At 57.1% G+C, this 6,175-nt stretch overlaps 1 protein-coding gene across 2 annotated transcripts in view; it reads left to right on the forward strand.

Moving 5' to 3' along the window:
- LOC147124899 (muscleblind-like protein 3) overlaps positions 1 to 6,175 on the forward strand; it is an 834,930-nt gene that overhangs the window by 48,615 nt on the left and 780,140 nt on the right. The window lies entirely within an intron of this gene.

Genomic DNA, 6,175 nt, shown 5'->3' on the forward strand with positions numbered 1-6,175 from the left:
TGCCAGTGTTGTAGCTGTACTTGAACAGCTTGGCTAGAGGCATAGCTAATTCCGGAGCACAAGTCTTCAGCACGACAGCCGGGATGTTGTCGGGGCCCTTTGCTGTACCCAGTGTGCTCAGCCGTTTCTTGATATCACGTGGAGTGAATTGAATTGGCTGAAGACTGGCTTCTGTGATATGGGGGACCTCAGGAGGAGGCCGATATGGATCATCCACTCGGCACTTCTGGCTGAAGATGGTTGCAAACGCTTCAGCCTTGTCTTTTGCACTTGCATGCTGGGCACTGCCATCATTGAGGATGGGGATATTCATGGAGCCTCCTCCTCCCGTTAGTTGTTTAATGGTCCACCACCGTTCACGATTGGATGTTGCAGGACTGCAGAGCTTTGATCTGATCCGTTGATTGTGGGATTGTTTAGCTCTGTCTATAGCATGCTGCTTCCACTTTTTAGCATGCATGTAGTCCTGTGTTGCAGCTTCCCCAGGTTGGCAGCTCATTTTTAGATACACCTGGTGCTGCTCCTGGCATGCTGGAGTATTGTGTACAGTTTTGTTCTCCTTATTTAAGGAAACGTATTCTTGCCATAGAGGGAGTGCAACCTAGGTTCACCAGACTAATTCCTGGGATGGGAGGATTGTCCTATGAGGAAAGATTGAGTATACTGGGCCTATATTCTCTAGAATTTAGAAGAATGAGAGGTGATCTCATTGAAACATACAAAATTCTTACAGGGCTTGACAGGGTAGATGCAGGGAGGATGTTTCCCCTGGCTGGGGAGTCTAGAACCAGGGGCCACAGTCTCAGAATAAGGGGTCGGCCATTTAGGACTGAGATGAGGAGAAATTTCTTCACTTGGAGGGAGGTGAATCTTTGGAATTCTCTAACCCAGAAGGCCGTGGAGGCTCAGTCGTTGAATATATTCAAGACAGAGATTGGTAGATTTTTGGATATTTAGGGAATCAACGGATATGGGGATAATACAGGAAAGTGGACTTGAGAGGTAGAAGATCAGCCATGATCTTATTGAATGGCGGAGCAGGCTGAGGGGCCAAATGGCCTACTCCTGCTCCTAATTCTTATGTTCTTATGCACTCCTGATTGAACCAGGGTTGGTCCCATGGCTTGATGGTAATGGTAGAGTGAGGGATATGCCGAGCCAGGAGTTTACAGATTGTGGTGGAATACAATTCTGCTGCTACTGATGGCACACAGCGCCTCATGAATGCTTAGTTTTAAGCTGCTAGATCTGTTCTGAATCTATCCCATTTAGCACGGTGGTAGTGCCACACAACTCAATGGAGGTTGTCCTTAGTGTGAAGATGGGACTTCATCTCCACAAGGACTCTGCGGTGGTCACTGCTACTAATGCTGTCATGGACCGATGCATATGTGACAGGTAGATTGGTGAGGACGAGGTCAAGTAGATTTTTCCCTTGTGTTGGTTCTCTCGCCACCTGCCACAGGCCCAGTCTGGCAGCTATGTCGTTCAAGACTCGGCCAGCTCGGTCAGTAGTGGTGCTACCGAGCCACTCTTGGTGATGGGCATTGAGATCCTCCACCCAGAGTACATTCTGTGCCCTTGCTACCTTCAGGGCTTCTTCCAGGTGGTGTTCAACATGGCGGAGTACTGATTCATCAGCTAAGAGAGGGCGGTAGGTGATAATCAGCAAGTTTACTTGCCCATGCTTGACCTGAAGCCATGAGACTTCATGGGGTCCGGAGTCAATGTTGATGACTCCCAGGGCCACTCCCTCCCGACTGTATACCACTGTGCCACCACCCCTGGTGGGTCTGTCCTGCCGGTGGGACAGGACATACCCAGCGATGGTAGTGGAGAAATCTGGGACATTGGCTGAAAGGTATGATTCTGTGAATATGACTATATAGTGGCTGTTGCTTGACTAGTCTGTGGGACAGCTCTCCCAATTTTGGCACAAGTCCCCAGATGTTGGTGAGGAGGACTTTGCAGGGTTGACTGGGTTGGGTGTGCCGTTGTTGTGTCCGAAGCTGGTGCCGAAGTCCATGCCAGGTGGTCCGTCCGGTTTTATTCTTATCATTGTCCTCGAAGTGGTTTGTTACAACTGAGTGGCTTGCTAGGGAAGTTAAGAGTCAACCACATTGCTGCCACATATAGGTCAGACCAGGTAAGGACGGCAGATTTCCTTCCCTAAAGTACAGTAGTGAACCAGATGGGCTTTTATGACAATCCAGTTGTTTCACAGTCCCCATTACTGATACTAGCTTTTTATTCCAGATTTATTTAATTAACTGAATTAAAATTCCCCGGCTGCCATGGTGGGATTTGAACTCATGTCCCTGGATCATTAGTCCAGGACTCTGGATTACTAGCAACTTAACCGCTGTGCTACCATTCATGTACCTTTTCCTAATCTAGTGCTCCTTCGAAGTGCTCCTCCAGTGGCTGCAACATGGCTGGTGCAAGGCTGCCGAGTTTCTGTGTGCATGATTTCAGATGGCCTTGTAGGACAACCTCGAGCAGCTGTGGCCCTAGAAGGCCCGGCTGTAGACTGCACCACGTCAGCATGGGCGACAGCATTCTGGGCCGGCTGACTGACAGGAAGCAACAAGGGCAATAGCAGATGGCAGAGCTGGGAACAGGAATACTGTCATCCGGAGAGAGGATAGCAGGGTGCTGCTCCACATACCCACTGCCACTCCCTCAGGGAGGTGCCTCAGCATTCCTAGCAATCTGTTGGAGCACAGATTGCTGGCCTGCTGCGACACCGTGAAAGCCCTGGATGATGGTGGTAGACCCAGCCAGGATGGCAGCATTCATAGCTTGGGTGACTTCAAGCTGAGACTGCATGAGAGCAGTCTGAGCTTCCGCTGCAGCACTAAGACTTTGGGTTGCTTCCACGTGTGCTGCAGTGGAAGCTGCGACATTGCCGATCATGTGTACCATCACGTCTGGGTCGACACTGTCTCTTTGGGAGTGTACAATCATTTCTAGGCTCCAAGCTCTGCGCAGAACCCCGTGCAATGTTGGAGGCCGACTCCTCCACGCTCTTTGACATTGCGGAGATGCTCTCCGGCAAACTTGCCATTGCACCCATCAATTCAGTGTGCATGCCCGTCACCCTTCTTCTGAAGACCACTGTAGGAATTGCCAAGTTCCTATCTGAAGTACTGAGACCAGGCAACTCTAGTAATTAAGCGATGTTTAATACAAACTGGTGGAAGTAACAGTTAAAATGCAAGAGAACTAAACAACAGGTGTTTGCTTAAGGCTGACTCCACGAGATCTGATTCTGGAAGCTTCCCCGCTGATGTCATGACGTCATCACGTTTCCCGCCGTTGGGAACGTCACGTGACCTGCGTGATGATGTCATCACATTCGGTCTACATCTTAAAGGGACCGCGTTATTTACATACAGCAAACAAATACAGGTACCGATTCACTCTGTTAAAGGCAATTATGTACATACATATAAGAGTCCCTTGGTGGCTCTGCCACACCGCCCCATTGAGGTCCTCATCTGAGACTTGTGCAGCAGAACTCGTGCGCGAACTCACCCTCCATAGATCTGGCCCCCGAGCTACACATTCCTCTTGACCTTGCTGGAGCCCACTCGCGCCCGGTGCCTCACCCTGTGCAGATCCCCCTTCTACACTAATCTCTAAATTAGGCATAGTGCCAGTTTTGTGAGCTGGTGCCTGCGAGTGACAGATGCAGTGACGCGGTGTCATCTTCCTCCTCTCTTCGATGACGTCAGGGACAGGCTGCTCGGCTGCTTGTTTATTTTCTGACAGCAGGAAGGCAAAAGAGTCGGGTTATGGTGAGGGGAGGGGGATGGTGAGGGGAGGGGGATGGTGAGGGGAGGGGGTTGGTGAGGGGAGGGGGTTGGTGGGGGGAGGGGGATGGTGGGGGGAGGGGGTTGGTGAGGGGGATGGTGGGGGGAGGGGGTTGGTGAGGGGAGGGGGTTGGTGAGGGGGATGGTGGGGGGGAGGGGGTTGGTGAGGGGAGGGGGTTGGTGGGGGGAGGGGGATGGTGGGGGGAGGGGGTTGGTGAGGGGAGGGGGATGGTGAGGGGAGGGGGATAGTGAGGGGAGGGGGATAGTGAGGGGAGGGGGTTGGTGGGGGGAGGGGGTTGGTGAGGGGAGGGGGTTGGTGGGGGGAGGGGGTTGGTGGGGGAGGGGGTTGGTGAGGGGAGGGTGTTGGTGAGGGGAGGGGGATGGTGGGGGGAGGGGGTTGGTGGGGGGAGGGGGTTGGTGAGGGGAGGGGGTTGGTGAGGGGAGGGGGTTGGTGGGGGGAGGGGTTTGGTGGGGGGGAGGGGGTTGGTGGGGGCGGGGGTTGGTGGGGGGAGAGGGTTGGTGAGGGGAGATGGTTGGTGAGGGGAGGGGGTTGGTGGGGGGAGGGGTTTGGTGGGGGGAGGGGGTTGGTGGGGGGAGGGGGTTGGTGAGAGGAGGGGGTTGGTGCGGGGATGGGGTTGGTGAGGGGAGGGGGTTGGTGAGGGGAGGGGGTTGGTGAGGGGAGGGGGTTGGTGGGGGTGGGGGTTGGTGGGGGGAGGGGGTTGGTGAGGGGAGGGGGTTGGTGAGGGGAGGGGGTTGGTGGGTGGAGGGGGTTGGTCGGGGAGGGGGTTGGTGGGGGGAGAGGGTTGGTGAGGGGAGGGGGTTGGTGAGGGGAGGGGGTTGGTGGGGGGAGGGGGTTGGTGGGGGGAGGGGGTTGGTGAGGGGAGGGTGTTGGTGGGGGGAGGGGGTTGGTGGGGGCAGGGGGTTGGTGGGGGAGGGGGTTGGTGGGGGGAGGGGTTGGTGGGGGGAGGGGGTTGGTGGGGGTTGGGGTTGATGGGGGGAGGGGGTTGGTGAGGGGAGGGTGTTGGTGGGGGAGGGGGTTGGTGGGGGGAGGGGTTGGTGAGGGGAGGGGGTTGGTGGGGGTTGGGGGTTGATGGGGGGAGGGGGTTGGTGAGGGGAGGGTGTTGGTGGGGGGAGCGGGTTGGTGGGGGAGGGGGTTGGTGAGGGGAGGGGGTTGGTGGGGGGAGGGGGTTATGGTGAGGGGAGGAGGTTGGTGAGGGGAGGGGGTTGGTGGGGGGAGGGGGTTGGTGAGGGGAGGGGGTTGGTGAGGGGAGGGGGTTGGTGAGGGGTGGGGTTGGTGGGGGGAGGGGGTTGCTGAGCGGAGGGGGTTGGTGGGGGGAGAGGTTTGGTGGGGGAGGGGGTTGGTGAGGGGAGGGGGTTGGTGAGGGGAGGGGGTTGGTGGGGGGAGGGGGTTGGTGGGGGGAGGGGTTTGGTGAGGGGAGGGGGTTGGTGGGGGTTGGGGGTTGATGGGGGGAGGGGGTTGGTGAGGGGAGGGTGTTGGTGGGGGGAGGGGGTTGGTGGGGGAGGGGTTGGTGGGGGAGGGGTTGGTGAGGGGAGGGGGTTGGTGAGGGGAGGGGGTTGGTGGGGGGAGGGGGTTATGGTGAGGGGAGGAGGTTGGTGAGGGGAGGGGGTTGGTGGTGGGAGGGGGTTGGTGAGGGGAGGGGGTTGGTGAGGGGAGGGGGTTGGTGAGGGGTGGGGGTTGGTGGGGGGAGGGGGTTGCTGAGCGGAGGGGGTTGGTGGGGGGAGAGGTTTGGTGGGGGAGGGGGTTGGTGAGGGGAGGGGGTTGGTGAGGGGAGGGGGTTGGTGGGGGGAGGGGGTTGGTGAGGGGAGGGGGTTGGTGGGGGGAGGGGGTTGGTGAGGGGAGGCGGTTGGTGGGGGAGGGAATTGGTGGGGGGAGGGGTTTGGTGAGGGGAGAGAGTTGGTGGGGGGAGGGGGTTGGTGAGGGGAGGGGGTTGGTGGGGGAGGGGGTTGGTGGGGGGAGGGGGTTGGTGAGGGGAGGGGTTGGTGAGGGGAGGGGTTGGTGGGGGAGGGAATTGGTGGGGGAGGGGGTTGGTGAGGGGAGAGGGTTGGTGGGGAGGGGTTGGTGAGGGGAGGGGTTTGGTGAGGGGAGGGGATTGGTGAGGGGAGGGGGTTGGTGCGGGGATGGGGTTGGTGGAATCCCAAAAAAACCAAAGTCGTTGTATTCCAGCAAAGATCCAGACCTCAGGGACCCAAAATAAATTTCACAATAGGAACAACCAAAATTGAACAAACCACTAACTACACATACTTGGGCTTAAAAATCAGTTCTGCGGGAAACTTCAAACTGGCTGTGAATGAACTGAAAGAGAAAGCAAAAAGGGCTTTCTATGCCATAAAAAAAT

Source organism: Somniosus microcephalus, chromosome 1 (genome assembly GCF_052327205.1).
Source record: "Somniosus microcephalus isolate GS21.2 chromosome 1, FLI_Smic_1.0, whole genome shotgun sequence".
Lineage (NCBI taxonomy): Eukaryota > Metazoa > Chordata > Chondrichthyes > Squaliformes > Somniosidae > Somniosus > Somniosus microcephalus.